Here is a 21,832-nt window from a genome sequence, read left to right as displayed (position 1 = left end):
GCTATAGACTTTAGGATTACTCATATAAACAAAGACTCTAATAAAATAAACTTATCATTGGCACGCTACAATTTGATTAGAAAATAATAATAATAATAATAAAATAAATAAATAAAAATTGGAGCTCAAACCAATTTGAAACTATTGCGGAGACTAGTCTCTTGACTTGAGTCAACGCCAGCAAACTCTGTCCCAAACTAAATTAAATAAATAAAATGCATTTGTGAGACCCCATGTGCTATAGACTTTAGGATAATAAAATAAACTTATCATTAGCACGCTACAATTTGATTGGAAAAAAATAAAAAACAAAAACCAAATTAAAACTCTAATAAAATAAACTTATATCATTGTTGGAAACGCAAATCAAGTCAAAATGGCAAGATTTTTTAAGATTAACAGTTAAAATATTGATTCATTAATGATCATTTTCACAAACGAATACCCAACATGGTATTAAAGTAAATGTCATATTTATTAATTATCTATATTTCTAATTTTTATATATAATTGGCAAGTGCTTGTCAATTTTTAAAGAGACATTTGTTACTTATCTCAATTTTAAAATTTTCTTTTGAAGGCTTTTGCTATTATAAGTAGTATATGATATTATGATGTTCAATCCATCACAAGATCACAATTTGAGACAGTTAGGTTGTGTATGCATGTATAGATCTTATGAAATTCATATTTAAGATAGAAAACACATCACATGTATATCATTTACATTCTAAAACTTATTGAGCATTGGTTGACTAAAGAAGTGATAATGTAAGAGGAAAATTGAACACCTAGTCAAATAATCCGAATGCCAAATTAAATGTATCTCTAACCACTTTAACGTGTATGCAGAAGCCATGCAGATTGAGAAGCTGCAGAGGATGAGGAGAACATAGAGGAATTGGTGTAATTGTTGCTTGAATTTTGATTTTGTCCTCCATCATAGTTAACAATTTTTATTGCTTCACACATTTTATTCATTTTTTTATTTTTATTTTTTATTTTTTATTTTTTAAAATTAAAAAATAAGGCAAAAGCTAGCCCAAAGTTGAACAAAATAGTTGGGTCCCTATCATCCATATATATATATATATATAAACAACACAAAACGTCTTTTTCGGTAGAGTTTAAATTTTTTTAGGTAATTACATTTTCCCTCTTCAACTATAATGTATTGTCACTTTGTCCTCATGAAATGACAACCCTACTGCCCGACTCTACCATACTACTATTTTCTTCCAAAAAACCACATTCTGTCAGTCAACCACATTAAATTAGAGGGAATATTCTCGTTTAGATATTAAATCTCCTTAAAAGACAGAAATACCCCCCAAATAAAAATTTTAAACAAAAATATATAAATATATAAATTAATTTTTTTTAAAAAAAAAAATAGGGGTTGGCTGCTGCATCAGCTACAACGTATTGTCACTTTGTCCCCATGAACTAACAACCCTACTGCCCGACCCTATCAGACTACCATTTTCTTCTAAAATCCCTATTCCATCAGTCAACCACATTAAATTGGACGAAATATTTTCTTTTAGATGTTAAATCTCCTTAAAAGACAGAAATGCCCCCAAATAAAAAATTAAAACAAAAATATATAAATTAATTTTTTTTAAAAAAAATAGGGGTGGCGCTTGGCCACCCCCCGACCCACTGGGGTGGCGCGCGTGCCACCCCTGAGGTGGGTTGGCCGTCGAGCCACCCCTAGATTTGGTTTGGGAGGGCCAACGGCCACCCCTAGGCCATGGGGTGGCCCGCGAGCCATTCCAAAGGCGGGTAGGGTGGCCATGCCCCACCCATGGGTCGGGGTGGTAGCAAGCCAATGCAAGCTACCTCTGGTGGTTGCTCACTAGCCATGAGCCACCCCCTCCCCCAACCGGTAGCCACCCCTCAATTTTTTTTGTTTTTTTTTTTTTTTTAATAAAAAAAATAACTTTTATATTTTTATATTTTTAATTAATTAATTAATTAATTTTTAATTAAGAATAACATATATCATCATTTTACTGGTGATGACGTGATACACTATTAGAATCCGTCAAGTATTTTGACAAAATTTGATTATAGAGACTGAATTGTTATTTTGGCATATCCCTCATAGTCTCTGAATTATTATTATTATTTTTTTATATCACACGGATGGATTTTTAATTTAGGACAACCACATGGACTGATTTTTTATTTATATTTTTTTAATTTAAGTCTTTTTTACCTGCTTTTTATTTGTTTGTATTCACTTTTTTTTTGATATATATAAATTAAATTATAAGTGTTTTTTAATTTTAATATATTTATATTTTTTGAAACTAGTACTCATACATTATATATATATATATATATAATTTTAAGGGTATTATATGTAATTTTTGTATATAAAGTTAGGGTATTTGAGTCATTTCAAGTATTTTAACGTGATTGACTGATGGAATGGAGTTTTTTGGAAGAAAATGGTAGTCTGATAAGGTCGGGTAGTAGGGTTGTCAGTTTATGGGGGTAAAGTGACAATGTATTGTAGTTGATGGGCAGAAAAAGTAATTACCCCAATTTTTTTAAATAGCACGTTACAAACACATGTTTTTTTTAAAAAAAAACATTTACATCTCACATGCAAAGAGACCGATAACATTTTTATAGACTTAATTGAAGCAACCTAATTTAGAGTAAATCTTTGTCCGAAGAAAAAAAGGTCGGTAAATCTTTGAGACACTGTGGGCCATAGACTTTTGGTCTATCTTGTCTCATGGATGACATCTTAGACTCTAGGTTTACTTATAGACTACCGCATTTAAAATGATTAAAAGGTCTTGGTGGTTAGGGGTGGTTATTGGTTATATCGGTTCGGTTTTGGGGGTTTTCGATTACCGACCGATAAGATATCAGTTAATCGGTAATTGGTTAAACTGGTGAGGTTAAACTAGTTTTCATGGGCTTTTTATTGTTTGCTAATTGGGTAAAAACTTAGTTGTTTTGGGGGGCCCAAATACTTTTTGTTGGGCTAAAATAGCTTATTAAAAATTAGTTGTTTTGGGGGCTCAAATACTTGGTATGGTGGTTGTTGAAAATCTATGCATTGAAGGTAAACTTCACATGCCATTAAGGATATTCTGAAAGAGAACATCTTCTGTGTGGTCCTTGCACAAATGGGGACTTTTGTGCCACCAGTTAGGTGAGGACACCTCAGCCCAATAGGCTAAACTTACACTTGAGAAAAAAACACAACCACACTGAATTATCTCAAATATAAACCTAAAATATATTTTTTAAAACAATTAATTAATTTTTTGTTAAAAAAAAAAAATTGAAGGGGTGGCTGCACCCACTTGGGGTGGCCGGCAAGCCACCCCATGGCCTGGATGGGGGTGGATGGGCGGCCAGCCCCAAATCTGTGGGGGGTGGCGCGCGGCCACCCCATCCAGTCCATGGGGTGGGGTGGCCGTGCGGGCCACCCATGGCCATGGGGGTGACCACCCAGCCACCCCCATCCAGGCCATGGGGTGGCCGACAGTGGGGGAGGGGTGGCTGCACAGCCACCCCTTCACTTTTGTTTTTTTTTTTTTAAAAAAAAAAATAATTAATTTTTTAATTTTTTATCTCATATAAGAAAATATTCTGGTGTGGTTGTATTTTGTTCCTTATTGTGTTCCATGCTGATGGTGAGTGGAAGGCACAAAAGTGGAGTTTTATGCACCATCAACATTGAAGTTATTCTCTATTCAGAAATGATGATATATTATTTAAGTTTTTAAAAAATATGAAAGATACATCAATTTTAAATCGTAACCATGAAATGAATACTATATGATCCAATTCCTTTTCCCCAACTGAAGACAAAGAGACACCGATCAATGCCTTGATAAATATAAGTCAATTGGTGAGATGAGAATAATAAATAATTTATCATCAAATAAGTACATTTTTGGTGTACAAAATCAAATTATCATTGGCTTTGATCTACATGTTGGCAACGCAAATCCAGCCAAAATTGGCAAGATTTTGTAACATCGACCGTTAAAATAATAATTAAATCATTAGTTTTGGACTTTAAAGGACCTAAATGACTTAACATGGTATTAAAACAAAAGTATTTTTATTAGTTACCTATTTTTTAAATTTTGCAATTCACAAGTGCATTTTAGTTAAACATGCCTTTTTCATAATTTTAGGGCATTTAAAACGACATTTGTCAAAATTTAGATGGGCACTTATTACTTTTTTAGACTGCCACTTGTCACAATTTTTAATTTTTCTCGTGAATGTTGTAAAATTAAATGGATGGTTTAAAAATTCTTATTGTTGCTAAATAATATTAATCCAAACAATTAACAATAAGATAAATATAATACAATAAATAAAAAATAGAGCAAGGAAAAATCTCACAAAGCTATAGAATCATGCAAGAGCGTTGTCCTTAAAGGTTGATTTCGTGCCTCCCAGAGTGTATAACTCGGTGCGATCGGATCTCTTGATACGCAACCTCCCAGGATTAGACTATAGCGTCTAGCTTCGTTAAAAACGCACTTTCAAGTAACGAAGATCAAATGAACAACCCTTTCTCAAATTGAAGATGATGAAAAAATTGAGTAGCAAATAACTCTATTTTTCTCTTTGGTAACAAAGAAAAATTTTAGAGCATGAAAATGAAATCTTACTAAAAAGTAATATTTTTGATGATATTTTGTCAAAGTTAAACACTTGCTTATATAGACATGGGAAATTTTTTTTTTTTTCTTTTAAAACCATTATCATGTAATCCATTAAAAACCAACGGTCTACAAATCCATTAAAACAAATCAATGAATTAAAGCAAACGGTCAACAAATCCATGTATTAAAACAAATCCATGAATTGAAGCCAACGGTCAACAACGGTCAACAAATCCATGTATTAAAACAAATCCATGAATCAAAGCCAATGGTCAACAACGGTCAACAAAGCGATTGAAGACAAAATGTTTTAGTTTAAGAAAACCAACGGTAAAAGTATTAAAACCATCAGTTAAAAAAAACTTGTAAAAGTTTTATTGCCCAACGGTAAAAAACTCATGAATAAATTTTATGTCAAATGGTCAAAAAAATTAATAGGTAAATAAAACCAATATTTGTAACATCACAACAGTGAATGCTTTTGCTTTTGTGTAAAATACATGATGTTATTATGATTATGACGTTCAATCCATCAAAGGTTCACAATTTCGGACAATTGGGTTGGGTTGCTAATACATGTATTGTACGAAATTCATATTTAGGGTAGAAAGCACATACACATGTATATTAGTTACACTCTAAAACATTTTGAGCATTGATTAAACTAAAATGTAAAATGAAACACAATGAAGTGACAATGTAGGGTAAAAATTGAACACCTAATCAAACCATAAGAATTTAAAATTAACTGTACCTTGGACCAATTTAACACGTATGAAAAAAGTGATGCAGATGGAGGAGCTGCAGCGTATGACGCAGATAGTGAGGAATTTGTGTAACGATTTGCTTGAATATGGATTCTATCTTCCCCTATAATCAGAAGCAATATTAGACATAGAAAGTGATGACATTGACTGTCTATTCATTGTTGGAGCAAAAAGTTCTGGCCTTAGCATATTTGATGAAAGAATAGGCAATGGAGCCTCTAAATTGGGAATATGAATTGTTTGCCTAAGGTTTCGATCAGGGTGAGTGCACCAAAGCCCTACATTCATCAAACGCTCCATTTGCTACTCATCAAAATCTCCACCCAACCTTGGGTCAGCTGCTTCAAGTACTTTCCCTATTCCACAGAGCTCCCAAACCCATTCCACCATGACTACTTGATCTTCAAGGGCATTGGGCACCACAAAAATGGTGATAATTTTTGACTAGGAGTTTTTGACGTGTCAATGGTATTGACACGTCAAAAACCCCTTTTGACGTGTGATTTTTGACGTTTTTCAACGGTTAAAATTGGGGGTGTCAAAAATTCCAGATTTTTTGTGTGTCTACAGTGCCACGTCAAAATTTTTTAACTTGTTGGGAGCGACACGTCAAAAAAAAAAACTTTTTTGACGTGGCATTTCTACCACGTCAAAAATTTATACATGAATTTTTTAACGTGTCACGCCGTTTGACATGTCAATATATATATATATATATATATATATATATATATATATATATTTAATAAGAAATGATTACAATATTCCAATTCCAATATTCCTGATGGGACAGGCTTACCTGCGGTAGACCAAACTACTGCATATCTGCGGTAGTTTGGTTGGAAGGCTGTGATTTCAAGTTAGGGGTTTTTAACCCCAGAAGGCTAACGTGAAATAAAATAAGAAAGCCGTCAAAAAATTCCGTTAACATTCTTTCTTGTTTTTTTTTTTTCTTCTACCTAAACCGTATTCTCTCTCTATTTTCTCACCTTGCTCAGAACCGGCGCTCCATTGGCTGTAATAGCTACTAACTGGGCTGAGGATCTTGGTGAAGGAGCCAGGATTGAACCTCTACCAGCCACATATCTGTTCAAAGGTTGATTATTTTCTGCGTTATTTTCTCTGTTTTCTTTTTCTACCCAAAAGCGACGAGATTTATTTTCTTTTTCTACCCAAAACCGAGGATTTGAGAGTTGGTATTGTATGAGAGTGATTTTCTTTTTTGGTTTTTTTACTGAACTCAACTACTTGATTGTTCACTATTCGGTGTTTTCTTTCTAATTTTAATTAGTTATTCAATTTGCTTTAAAAAACAATTCTTCGTGTTACACGAAAAAGGAAAACAATTGTATTAATTACCGATTCGTGCTATGACAAGTGAAACTCTTTGGGCTTTAAAGAGAGAAGATTTTCGAGAAATTTTGATGTCAGAGTTCTCTAATTTGTCATCCTTGAAGAGTTGAAGTTGCTTCGGTCAGTAGATCTTCTTTCCAAGTTGACCTATTATCTGCTTGGCTTCGAAGGGTCCGAATGACCCACACCTCTGCCCACCGGTGTCGTGTTCCAACCCTTCGAGGAGGCCAAGAAGGAGCTCGATCTCATCCCCACCATCCCACACCTCTCGCTCGCAAGAACTACTCCGACGAGTGCGAAGCCGCGGTTAACGAGCAGATCAAGTGGGTTTTTTGTTTGGATTTCATCACTTCGAATATTTTACATGTTTTGTGAATTCATTTGGTGGATGGGAGTTCATGGCCAAAACGTTTGTTTTTGACGGGAGTTAAACAGAATTTTTTGACGTCTGTTTTATTTTATTTCACGTTAGCCTTCTAGGGTTAAAAACCCATAACTTGAAATCACAACCTTCCAACCTAACTACCGCAGATATGCGGTAGTTTGGTCTACCGCAGGTAAGCCTAGTCCATTCCTGATATTCCAATACAATAATTTCAATTCCAATATTCTAATATTTCTAATATCCAAATCCGATTCCAATATCCAATACATGATCTACATAATCCAATACATAATCCAGATAATCCAATCCATAATCCAATCCACATAATCCAATAAAATCCAATACAATCCAATCCACATAATCTAATCCATAATCCAATCCACATAATCCAATACAATCCAATCCACATAATCCAATATCCAATACATAATCCACATAATCCAAAACCCAATACAATATCCAATCTTTAATACATAATCCAATATCCAATATCCAATACATAATCCAATATCCATTACATAATCTAATATCTAATACATAATCCAATATCAAATCCAATACAATATCCAATCCAATCCAATATCCTATCCAATCCAATATCCAAGTTTATATATCCAATATCCTATCCAATATCCAATATATATATCAAATATCCAATAATATATATCCAATATCCAATAATATATATCCAATACATATCCAATATCTAATACATATTAAATTTCCAATACATTCAATACGTATGAAATTCAAACACAACTTCATTGAACATAATTCCAACACACATACTACATTCCAATACAACACATAACAAAACATATATATACATCGAAAACACGTTCTAACACAAGGCAAAACAAATATACAATAAAACACTTCTGGCCTATCTACTAGAAATAAGTTTCAATTAATCTCAACAAACATATAGTTTGATCTAACTATATACAAAACAATAAACAATAGTATGTATATAGAACTTAACAAACAGTGATGATAAACGACGTGTGCCGCCCAACTCAACACAGTCATCCTCCAACTCTTAATCTGCATTACCTGCAAATGAGTTATAAACCAATAATAATCAATACAAAAATTCAAAATTAGTCTATGCAGTGATGCAAATATACGTAAGTTCTAAAATGGACCGCTGTAACTAGGGGTTTCTAATAGTTGTGTCTAACAGTTAACAATTGTTACAAAAACAAAATAAAATATATCATTACCTCTGTGGGGCGCAGGTCCAGATGTCGACCCGAACATGGCCTCGATCTGGCGGAAACGGGCCTCGTTCATAGCATCTTTCTCTACTATTTGGACTTTTTGTTCTTCAATTTGCCTCGCCATCTCATCCATTGCACGTCTTTGTTCTGCCCGCTCTTCTTCCATCACACGTCTTTCTTGTGCCCGCTCCTCTTCAAGTTCTCTAATTCTATCCGTCATCTGTTAGAACGAGGAGGTCCAAGAATTTTTAAACCGTGTCTAGGATGGTGTATAGTACGAATGTATGCTGCCCCGCACCTGCAGCACATTCGGACCCACCTGGCGGACCCTGCCAGTATACTCAGACTTATTTCCGTGCGCCTAAGCATACGCGTCATCAGGTGTCTACCGTACCGTCCCTTTTGTCACGGTCTTAGTATTTGCCAGGTCAGTAGGCATCAATTCACTCATCCTCTCCTGTACATTAAAAAACAAGTTAGTATCTCGTATAAGAAACGTTAATCATAAATAATTTATCAAAATATATATGCTTGAGTACTTACGCATCTCTCTCTAACCACTTCATTTGGATAGCCACCACCCTTCTTTGTGTGAGTCGAGATGTAACTTTGCGCTCGAGTCGGAGGAGTGCCCAAGGATAAGGTCTGCATAAAAAAAAAATCAATACAAAAAAAAAAAAAAAAAAATTAGGAAAAACATAGACCTAAACAACCGATTATATATATAAATATATAAATACCTCTTGATATGTCGCCTAGCGAAGCTCATCGACCCGGTGCAGTGAGGTGTGTTGTTTTTTCCTCGCAATGCCTTCATCTTTGCAGCAAACTCCTACATGTATATCACTCTTAAAATGTCAGGTCTAACACAATTACAATTAATGAAACTAAACAATTACAATTAATTCCACTACACTCCGGACCTACCTGATTCTTTGGGTCGCACCATTTCACCAACAAGACATTTAAGTCCTCAGCGTTGTATTCCCTAATGGCAGCCTCACCCATTCTCGCCTTCACTGCGTCTGGAGTATCACCCGGCATGATTTTTAACGAGCGTTTTACAGAGTGTCTCCAACTCTTCAGCTTAACGCCCATATCTCTGAACGCGTCCCTTTTAATCGCCTCGAAATCGTACTCAGGTGGCATGTAGAACTCAGTCTGCATAAGTTGAAAAAATTATACATATAATTTCACACATTAACAACATTTAAAATATTGAAATACACGTATGAAAATAGGAGAAAGAATTTAACCATACCATCAAGACGTCCCATACATCCTCCTTCGCACGGGGAGGTACATCCGCCCATTCTTCCCGTAGCCTAACATAATTCCCAGCCCTTATGACATTGCCGGTCGACCTTTTGAATTTCATCCCGCTAAATCCTACGGATTGCCAGGCCTTATTGTACTCACAGACGACTTTTTGCTTGGGGGGACCTCCCACATCTTGTTCGATGGTGGGATGTCCACAACCTGAAATTGGGTGCTCCCGTCTCGCCTAATGCCTAACACATTAATAATTGCAAATGTTAATTATTTAGAATTTAATAGTAACTGCATAAATTTTATACATATTCAATATGGGTATTTGAAGCATATATACTTACTTATTGTCCGGAGCTGGCGAATGCCCAACACTTCTGGAGGATCATCGGGCTCTGATGCACCTGAGCCATCATCCACGTGCTCCCTATAGTATTGTGTCTAGCTGTCATCCGACTGCGATAGCTCATTGTATGGGATACTCGAGTTCAACTCGGGGGGGAACAACCTCTCTACCTCACCATATGTACATAGCCCCATCTCGCTCATGGTAGGTATTGGAGTACCAAGATCATATGAGGCCTCCGTGTGATACGGAACCTGTTGAGACCCTTCCCCATGCTCAGGAAGTAAGGGTCTATACCCTTGGTCGTCTATCTGTAGGGACCCCCGTCGTCTACTCTTCCCCCTCGTACTCATGTCAACCTGCGAAACACATTACATACCTAATTAATTATGTATATAATAGATAAAATATGCACCACAATAACCAATCAATGTAGAAAGAAATAACATTAAATACCTCAAATAATTTGAACTATATATATTATTAAAGTTTTAATTTTTTTTTAACCACATACGGATCTAAGTCTTGTCGGATGTAGTCAATGTCATCCTGCGGATACACTTCATTATTGCTGGTCAATAGGAGCGGCTCACACTCGTGGTAGTTGACACTTTCATCATCAGGACCTTCACCTTGTCCAACGTCGTATACATTTCTAGGTTTAGTCCTTACAACACAAGCCCAATCAGGGTCCCTTTCATCTTGGATGTAAAAGATTTGGTCAACTTGTGACGTTAGCAAATACGGCTCATCAGTAATTTTCTGGCCCCGGTGGACAAGGTTTTTGAAGCTGACAAGCAGCATGCCATACTCATCTACCTTGTACCCCCTGTCCCTCATGTTGTCTGCCCAATCGCACTTGAACAAAACATACTTAGTCTTGTCGAAGTACTCCACCTCAATTATTTCCGTCAACTTCCCATAGTACATTTCGCCATCAACAGTTGGCACGCACACCCCGTTGTTCTGCGTCCTTTTTCCAGCATCGAATGCAGTAGTGCGAAACAGCTTCCTGTTAACCACATATCTGTTATATCTGGTAGTTGTGGCCTTCGGCCCTCTACAATGCATAACCAGTTTGTCACATATTCCCTTCCTTCGTTGATCGTCCAATCGATCGACTTGCGAGTATATTACGTACAATTGACCATAAGAAAGTTAGTTTTGTTAGTTGTTATGAACCAATAACTAAATATAATGGGTCTGTAACAGTTAAACATCACAGTAGTCTTACGTAGTCATGGTACCAATCACAAAACAGCGCATGATGTTGGGTTTCCAACTGATCCTCCATCGTTCGCCCCCTATCGCATGATCACCTAAGTGTATCCATGTGCACCCTACAATATAAAGTTTAAATTATATTATAATTCACAACTAAGGGTGCAAGGTGATATTAAACTTGCATACAATACTAACACGACTTACGTCCGTAGTTGAAGGAACCCGTCCGAGTTAAACATAATATATCGGTGAATTTGTGTCAATGTGACACGATCGAGGATGACTCGTGTTTCCACCCTCTTTGAACCATCTGGGTTTCTTAGAGCCCTATTGTGAAATGTTGATGCGTAATCTAAATAGCAGAACGCCACCAATTTCGTTGCTATGTAGCCCTCCGTAATGCAGCCCTCAGGAGCCGCTTTATTGCGAACATTAGATTTGAACACCCCATGACTTCTACATATGATCATAATTCATTCATTACAGTTAGTGAAGGTTTTATATCAGAGAAAAAATAATTTGATGAATATTGGTAAAGTTATTTTACCTTTCTGCCGAATACATCCACTTATACTGTATTAGTCCACTGAGTCGGCATTCACGGACAAGATGCACGACCAAGTGAACCATCACAGTAAAAAAACTTGGGGGGAAGACCCGTTCCATCTGGCACAAAGTAATATAAATGTCACCCTCTAGTCGGTCCATATCATCTTGTGTCAATGACGTTGAACATAGGCCCCTAAAGAATGCAGACATCCCGACAAGTGGTCTAACCACGTTTCCTGGCAATGATCCACGCAATGGAATAGGGAGAAGTTGTTGCATAATTACGTGACTGTCATGGCTTTTCAAACCGAATATCGTACAATCACTAAGTCGTACACATCGGGAAATATTCGAGGCATATCTGTTTGGCACCCTTACATTTCGAAGCACTTTCAAAAAAATCTGTTTTCTCGTCCTTAAACATCGTGTGGCAAGCTGCGGGCATATATGTTTGACCATCCTAGCCCGTGTACGGATGAAGTGTATGTCTCAACCCTATTTCTTGCAAGTCTGTGCAGGCTTGGATGTTGTCCTTCATTTTCCCTGGAATGTCTAGTATTGTGCCAAGAATGTTGTCCATCACATTTTTCTCAATGTGCATGACATCAAAGTTGTGCCGCAATAAATTATCTTTCCAATACAGCAACCTAAAAAAAATACTTTTCTTCTTCCACAATACGATAGCAGTTTCGCCTTCTCATTCTGTCGGCCCACTCTTCTTCCGTTTCTTGCCTTTTTTCTTATTATCCGTCCTTGCCTTACCGGCATTCTCATCCCCGTATGCCATATCTTGTAATTGTCTAAGAACTTCATCTCCACTTGGCACATCGGGGGCACATTCAAATTCTTGTTTGCCGTCAAATGTTATTTTATTCCTCCTCCACGGATGATCAATGGGCAAGTATCGCCTGTGCCCTATATAACAAAATTTCCTGCCGTGTTTTAACCGCCTGGACCTTGTCAAGTACATACAGCAGGGACATGCCTTCTCACCCCTGTTAGGCCATCCGGACAAATCTGCGCATGCCGGAAAGTCATTAATTGTCCACATCAACTGCGCCCACAGCACAAAGTTCTTTTTTTTGGACACGTCAAATGTGCGTATACCTACAGTCCATAGTTCCCGTAACTCCTCAATTAAGGGTCGTAGGTAGACATCTAGATCCATTCCAGGTGACTTTGGGCCCGGGATTATCAGGGATAGTATAAATGACGTTTGTTTCATGCACGTCCAAGGAGGCAAGTTGTACGGTACAAGCATTATAGGCCAAGTGCTGTGGGATGTGCTCATGTTCCTGAATGGATTAAATTCATCCGAGGTTAGTCCAAGTCTGACGTTCCTGCTGTCCGCCGAAAAGTCTGGATGCAAATTATCGAATGCCCTCCACGCTTCACCATCGGCCGGATGCCTCAATACATCGTCCTTAGTCCGGCCTTCTGCATGCCACCTCATATAAGGAGCAGTATGCTCTGACATAAACAATCTCTGTAGTCGTGGTATGAGTGGAAACCACCGCAACACCTTGACCGGGCGTTTCTTACTCGATGATATGGGTTGATCATCCTCATCCAACTGAATTTCATCCTTCCACTTAGATACTCCACAACTAGTACATGTATCCAAATCCTTATTGTTCTTCCAAAATAACATACAATCATTACGACACGCCTGGATCTTCTCATACCCGAGGCCCATGTCCCTTAGAAACTTTTTCGCCTCATATGTATTAACTGGCAAAGCTTCATCACTAGGAGGCAGCAACTGATTGATAAACTTAAGAAAAGATGAAAATATTGTGTTACTAAGTCCGCCAACACACTTCAAATTGTACAGATATACAGTAGCATTAAGCTTGTTATGTTTAGTCCCATCATGAAGTGGCTTATCTGCCTTCTTAAGCAAGTTATTGTACTTTAGTACGTCACCATCGTCGGCTTCTTCATTCACAGTTTCTTCATTCCCCTGCACCGCCACTTCAGGCTCACAATTGTCTTCCATGACACCGTGCATGCCGAATAGATCACGCAACGTTGACTGCATGTTTTCACCTTGTGCTGCGTCTATACCCTGATCTGTGATCGTGGTAGTCGAAGTAGAGACTGCAACAGGAGACCAGACAGGCTTCTCCCCGTGATAATACCAGGTTCTGTATGCAATCATTATTCCCTTACCCCCTGTCAAGTGGTTAAATACCAAACCCAGCGGGTGGCGCTACTTATTACGACACACCTTACAGGGGCAGTGAATTTTTTCATCAGGGATTGTACAGTTCCTAACTGTAAAGTCCACGAATGATCTACACCCGTCTCTGTTTCCCTCGTACCCCTAGACTTTATCATCCAACTCTTGTCCATAGCTTTAGTTACTGGAACCCTAACTGAATAAAATAAATCTAAGTTAGTTAGTTAGATGTTATTATTATTATTTTTTTTTTTTTTGTGTATTTCTCTAAGTACATCGTTTCAATTTTTTGTTTATTTTTAACAAATAAACACATACATTGAGTTTTAATTATAACATCTACATAATCTAAATTTGCAAAACCTAAACAAAATTAAGGTCCAAATTTAAAAACATTTGACGTGCCACATGGAGACCCTTGATAAAATATATGTGGCTATCTTATTTGCTGCAATTTTTCTGTTTTCATTTTTTATGACATTTACATAATCTAAATTTGTAAGACCTAAATTAATTTTTTTACATATGGGGACCCTAAATAAATTAGATATAGCTAGCTAGGTTAAATGTTGGTTTTCTTTTTTCCGTTTATTATAACATTTATGCATTTGTATGGGAAGTGTAGATAAAATAAATCCAGCAACCTATGTTAGTTGTTTTTTACTTTGTACTTACGCATCTTAGCATTTACATACTTATTCTAAATTTACAAAATCTAATCATAAATTAACGACCAAAATAGATATGCATTTCTTATTTGTGTATTTTTTTGTTACGATAATGTGCAAAAGCAAAACCTACACAAAATATGGGTCTAAATGTAAATGCAAAATCTTGTACAAAAAACTAATTTCAAACTATGAGGGTACGTAATTTTGCATGCATGCATGCAAATACATTAAACAATATTTTCACCATATACAAAACATATATGTCAAACAAGTAATACATAACATATATCTTAAGCAAATAAATTAATTAGCTAACATGTAAAAAGAATTTGCTAATATATATAACTACATCAACAATATATAATAATATACACTGTAAATTGTATATTTATATAAATTTTTTATTTATATAAATAAATAAATAAATTAGTTTACATATATATATTAAATCAGGTATATATATACCTGATTTTTGAGAGTCGATCGGAGAACGCGTGGTCTTTGGAGGGAGTAGCGGCGGTGACGGGCGCCGGTGAGAGAGAGAACCACCAAAGGAAAGAGAGAGAGAACCACCGAGAGAGAGAGACAACGTGAAAAAGAGGCCTAGAGAACGGCCGGGCTGAGAGAGAGGACACGGGTGAGAGCAATGTTGGAGAGGGCTGATCGAGAAAAAAGAATGGCGAATGATTTGGGTTTGCAGCTTGAGTTGCGCAGGGGAGAGAAAGAAAGAGAGGGAAGAAGGAAGAAGAAAGAAGAAAGAAAGAAAAAGAAAAAAGGAAAAGAAAGGGAAGGCAACTCGACGCGCCTTCCTGAGGAGACTCTTGGCGTGCCACACGTGGCACGTCAAGAGTTTTTGACGTGCCATGTAGCACGTCAAAAACCTCCATGTGGCACGTCAAAAACTCTTGACATGCCACGTGGCACGTCGAGAACTCTTGACATGCCACACGTCAAGAGCATTTTTTCATTTTTTAATACTTTAAAATTTTAATTTATATCATTTATTTACTTAATTTATATCATTTTTTCATCCTATATAACACATGCATTATCCATACAATATACTTAAAACTAATTAGAGAATAAATAATTTAATATTCTAGATATTAATATTACTAGACTGATTTATGCATGATAATTAATATCATATTCAAATTAATATTAATGAAATGGTTGATTATATTAATTAATTGGTATACAATAGTATGATTATGCATGCATATTGTAACACCCCGGTCCCATATTGGGAAGATGAGAAGAAGCACACATTGAGTGGGTAGTTTATAGAGATAGTCATGGGTGCTAAGTCCCACATTGCCTAGTTACTAGGTGAAACTGTGCTTTATAATGAATTCTAGGGAAGCTCCAAATTGACTAGTCCTTTTGGGGTAATAGCGCAGATGTGGCTAGCGCTTTTCCCTGGGCCATTACAAATGGTATCAGAGCCACCTAGTAACGCCAGGTCATGTGGTATTGGAGCACTGCATGACGTGGACCTGACGATGACGTCAGGAGTTTAAGAGGGAGAGTTTGTAACACCCCGGTCCCATATTGGGAAGATGAGAAGAAGCACACATTGAGTGGGTAGTTTATAGAGATAGTCATGGGTGCTAAGTCCCACATTGCCTAGTTACTAGGTGAAACTGTGCTTTATAATGAATTCTAGGGAAGCTCCAAATTGACTAGTCCTTTTGGGGTAATAGAGCAGATGTGGCTAGCGCTTTTCCCTGGGCCATTACACATATGATATTAATTATCATATCATATATATGCATGATAATTTCCTGGCATACATTAATATATAGTATGATTATGTTTAGTGTAATTGGTATATATATATATGATATATATATATATATATATATATATATATATATATATATATATATTAATTGGCATGCATGTGATATATATGTATACATTCAATACCAATTAATTTATACTAATATGATAAATTAAATCACTACATTATTTTTCATAAACATTAAAATTAAATCACTACATTATTTTTGACGTGTTAGGTTGACACGTCAAATTTTTTTTGAAAATTTACAATTAATTATAATTAGGTATATATGTATTAAAAAAAAAATAATGTAGTGATTTAATTTATCATATTAGTATAAATTAATTGGTATATATGTATACATATATATCACATGCATGCCAATTAATTAATAAATTAATTGGTATGTGTATACTAATATGATAAATTAAATCACTACATTATTTTTCATGCCCATTAAAATTAAATCGCTACATTATTTTTTTTTTAATACATATATACCTAATTATAATTAATTGTAAATTTTCAAAAAAAAATTGACGTGTCAACCTAACACGTCAAAAAATTTTGACGTGTCATCCTAACACGTCAAAATTTTTTTTTTTTTGACGTGTTTGGTTTAACACATAAAAATTTATTGACATGGCAAATATAAGTTACTGTTTGCCACGTCAATAAATTGCATGTTTTTGTAGTGGGGCCTGATTGGTTTTCTTCCACAAGCAATCTCCAAAACGACAATTTCGAAACTATATACATCTGACTCCTTGCTAGCCTTACTAGTTGTGAAACATTCAGGAGCCATGTAGCCCCTGGTGCCTGCCAATACAGTGGTTTGTGACCCTTTAAATTTGTGACCCTAGCTAGCCCAAAATCCCCAAGTTTAGCATTAAAGTTTGAATCAAGTATAATATTACTTGATTTTATATCCTGATGAACCACACATTGTTCCCATTCCTCATGCAAGTAAAGCAAGGCCGATCCCTATCCTTGAGCAACTTTGTACCGCATTGCTCATATCAATAAGCTTTCTTCAGTAAAAAGATGTGAATCTAAGCTTCCATTGGGCATGAACTCATAGAGAAGTTCTCTTCTTTCATGACACCATCCAATGAGTTGCACCAATTTCCTATGTCTCAACCGACTAATAATTTTTACTTCAGATGCATACTCCTTTATCCGTTGTTTAGACCCTTTTTGACACCCTCTTAACAGCAATGAAGGAATTTGAGTCCCTTAAAAATCCTTTGTAAACCCCACCAAATCCTCCTTGGCCTAACTTTTCTTCATCATTAAAATTATTCGTGGCAAAAGCCAATTCATTAAATGAAAACCTCTTCGATCGGCCCTGTTTCCCTTCGAAATTCGTCATTCATGTACCTATCAAACGCAAGATCCTCTTATGCGTCTGCGTCCCTCCTATTCCTCTTCCGAAAGCCAAATATAATTAAAGCAAGCCCACCAAAGAAAAATAGATCCACTAACACCCAACCCCACGGCTAATCCTAACCTCTTGTTTTTCCTTCGGTTAGAGGCCGAATTCGGGCTTCGACTACCTGCCACTATCGTATCTTCGAAACTTGAGTTAAAATCCCATGTGCGAATTGTATGCATTGTAGAAGTATTTCCTGTTGCGGCTGAGAATCCAAAAGTTACCCATTCAGGTAAGTGATCTCTTAAATCAACAATATAAGAAAGGGATTGCCATACGGTAGCATTGTTTATGAGACCAGTGAAGAGAACACTCAAATTATGAGAACTTGAATTTTAACTAATCCAAGCTTCATTAATTCTCCCTTCCATAATAGATATTCTACTCCCCTGCCATGACACATTAGCAACAGATAGCATGGATTTTATATCAATACCTACATGTTTGCCACGCGGATCATATTGATTTGAATAGATGTCAAACTCCAGTGCGACAAAAGTATTTTCCGTCGAATTTAATGACTGGTAATCCCTGGCAAGACCCATAGCGCCACCTTTGGTGACAGGATTAGGAATTGTTGATCCATTAGGAGCAAGAAAGATGGCAATCCCATCTCCATAACTTGTGTTATTTTTCGAGTCAATGACAAAGGAAAAGTGGGTGGTGAAATCTGTAAGATTACGGGATGCCTTGTCACACAGTTTCATGAGACTGAAATACGTGGCTCCACCTACAAGCGCTGATCTGACATGGTTGCCGGTGAGTTGGATGACTTGGTCTTCAACGAAAGCTCTCTCATCAGCTATACGGGTGTCATCCGAAGTGAAAGTAGTGAAGTTGAAGGATAAAGCACTAGTAAATGGACGTAGATAGAGGTGAGAAGAAATCGGTTAAATTTGTTTAACGGCAACCGACAAGCAAGTTCCCTTTTTTCCGGAATAGAAAAAAAAAAAAAAAAAAAAAAAACCGCGAAGCTAGCTCTGCTCAAAAGTAATTCATATTGAAATGTCTTATTCAAAAATTCAAATCTAATCCCTTGCTGCAGGCCTTCTTTTGTCCCATTTCGAAGGGAGTTGTTGAACCACCCTTATAAAACTTCATTATTTTTATTTTATTTTTTATATTTATTTTTTAGTTTTTTTATTTATACTTTATACTTTATTTTTTTTTTCAAATTTTTAAAGGTATCTTTATCTTATTTTGTAAGGTCATTTTTGTCTTTTTTTGTTAACGTTGAGGTGACATTGACAATTTTTTATAATTTAGAGCATTGACTCAATCAATAGTTTGGGGGATATTATGTATTGACAAAGGGTGATAGTTTTGGATTGGAACTCACAACAATTAACTCTTCAAATTGCTAGTGATTTGTGCAATTAATGTAAGAACATGTATGAGAGTCACCTGTCTATATAAATTTTGGTTTGTCCAAACACACTAATAAAAATAGGACATTTACGTAATTTTTCCACTACGTTTTAAAGAAACGACATTATGTGAATAGTTTAACGAGCTTTTTGTTTTGAGATAAGACTTCAATCTAACTCCGCTTTAGTAAAACGACGTCCACTTCACACTATTTTCGTCATTTTATAGGATAAGCTACTATCTAGTAATTTTTACTGTCGGCAAATGATATCCCATTATAGTTGACGTTCTAATGTAAATGACATTAGTTTAAAAAAATTTTAGTTGGTTGTTTAAATAGGCACATAAAGTTGTACTTCTAGATACTTTCCAAGTTAATTCTTGATCCATAAACTTACAATTTAGAACAAACAATAGGCAAACCAAAAACAAATTTATTCATTATTTAAGGAAAAAGATGTGAGTCATACAGAGGTTAATACACCTTTAAATAGACCGTTAGAAATGGATCTTAATGATTCAGTGACTACTGAGCGACAATTTAAGTATCTAAGAATCTCCTCAAATTTTCTAAAATATGAGATTCTCATATTTGAAACGCTGAGTTATTCATTACATCTAACGGTCCAAATAAATGTAGATGTTTGTGTTACTGAGGCAAGTGGGTTTGACATGTTGAAAACTAAAGTTACATACCTCGATAACACAGAAACCTCTGCATTTATTTGAACATTTAGATATAATGAAGGGTTTAGATTTTAAAATATGAGAATCTTATATTTTATAAAATTTGATAGGATCCGAATCAAACAAATTGATGCTATCTTTTACGTATGTTTACACTAAATGATGCTAAAGTTAGGTCCTTTCTTTTACCCAAGGCAAAGATGATGTCCTTAATGTAAATGACGTTAATTGTAGATAAATGATTGGTGTCAATAATCTGTCTATAATTTTTTTTTTTTTTTTTATATTCTCTTACAAATTTAATAGATTAACTATTAAATTTGTGAAGTCCACATAAGTTCACAAATCTGATAGTTAATTTATAAAATGATATAGAAAAAATATTAACAAAATATTGATACCAATAATTTATTTCAATTGTTTCTGAAACCTGCGAGTCCTTGTTGAATTGTCAGTCTGAATTTCAACTACTACAAACGTTGAATTGTCCTTGTCGCCAATGAGTTGGATGATTTGATCTTCAGCCAAACTGATGAAGTTGACGGATAAGGCACTTGGAAAATGGGCGTAGTGGTGAGAAGAAATCGGTGACCATTAAAAGATAAAAGAGGATTGGAGGCTTTGGGAATGGGAAATATTGTTTGATTTTGAAGTTGTAACAAGACATGCATGATTGGAGAAATTGCATACTGTAATATGAAGTACTCTACGAGAAAAGCCAGTCAATATAACTAGCACCGAAAAGGCGACAACATTATAGACAGAAACAAAAAAAAAAAAAATAATTACCATAAACTGCGAAGACTTTGTCGCCAATGAGAGGATGTTAGTTCAAAATGATTAGGCGAAATGTACACTCAAAAAAAAAAAAAAAAATTAGGTACTATGTATGAGGCCGAACAGGAACACCTAATAGGTTGAAACGGTCAAATGAACTAAAGCCAATCCAGTTCCGTTCAAAACAATTGCCCATTTAATTGATTAGGTGATGTGTACAGAGCTGAACAAGGACATTCGATAAGCTGACACTGTCAACTCAAAACAAGGGAAATTTTGCGATGCCGTCCGTCCTGGCTAATCAAATAGATTAGATTAATGTGAGATTGAAATATGATAAGAAAGTGGGAAAATTTATTAGAGAGAAACTTCTGGGCTTGTGAGGAGCCAAACACTCGTTAGGATATGTTTGAAATTGTGATTTTGTAAGAATAATTTGTGTTTTTAAAAAATATTGTAAAATTTAAAGTGTTTAGCATTGTGAGTTAAAAATCACTTAATTTAAAATAAGAAAAAAAATCTGCAATTTCAATAAGTAGGTTAGAGGGTGCTTAATTAAAAAAATACGAATTTAAACCAAAATTATAAATTCATATAACAAATATTTAATAAAAAAGTATCATTTAATATGTTTTATTAGAGAGAAACTTCTGGGCTCGTAAGGAGCGGAAGGCTCATTAGTTTACTTTATTATTAAATTGAAAGTTGGGTTACTAAAGTCCAAATGGTAAAGATATATCTTTTGTGGATATTGACATTCATTTAAAAATGGGAGAAACTTCACTAAGAACCTCCAAACTTTCACCCGTTTTGAAATACTCCCTTTGAACTTCAAAATCTTTCAATTTAGTCCCATGAACTTTTAATTGCTTTCAATTTGGACCCCTCCGTCAGATTTTAAACGTCACATGACGTTTATACCCCTGACTTTTGTATACAATTTTAACTTCTAAAACTTTTTTTTATTTTTAAAAAAACAAAAATCAAGAATATTTTGGTCTTTTTTAAAATTTTTAACGGCTAAAATTAACGGAAGGGTCCAAATTGAGAGCAATTGAAAGTTCAGGGGACCAAATTAAGAGATTTTGAAGTTAATGGGGGGTATTTTAAAACGGGTGAAAGTTTAGAGGTTCTTAGTGAAGTTTCCCCTTAAAAATAGGGTTA

General features: G+C 35.5%; 1 pseudogene; it reads right to left on the bottom strand.

Moving 5' to 3' along the window:
* Positions 1-837: 837 nt before the first annotated feature.
* On the bottom strand, positions 838-20,558 carry LOC132178081 (L-type lectin-domain containing receptor kinase IX.1-like; annotated as a pseudogene).
* Between the last annotated feature and the right edge of the window lie 1,274 nt (positions 20,559-21,832).

The sequence above is a fragment of the Corylus avellana genome, chromosome 4 (genome assembly GCF_965113065.1).
Source record: "Corylus avellana chromosome 4, dhCorAvel1.hap1.2, whole genome shotgun sequence".
NCBI lineage: Eukaryota > Viridiplantae > Streptophyta > Magnoliopsida > Fagales > Betulaceae > Corylus > Corylus avellana.
Note: the sequence above shows the minus strand (reverse complement) of the source record. Positions and strands in the feature narration are given on the sequence as shown.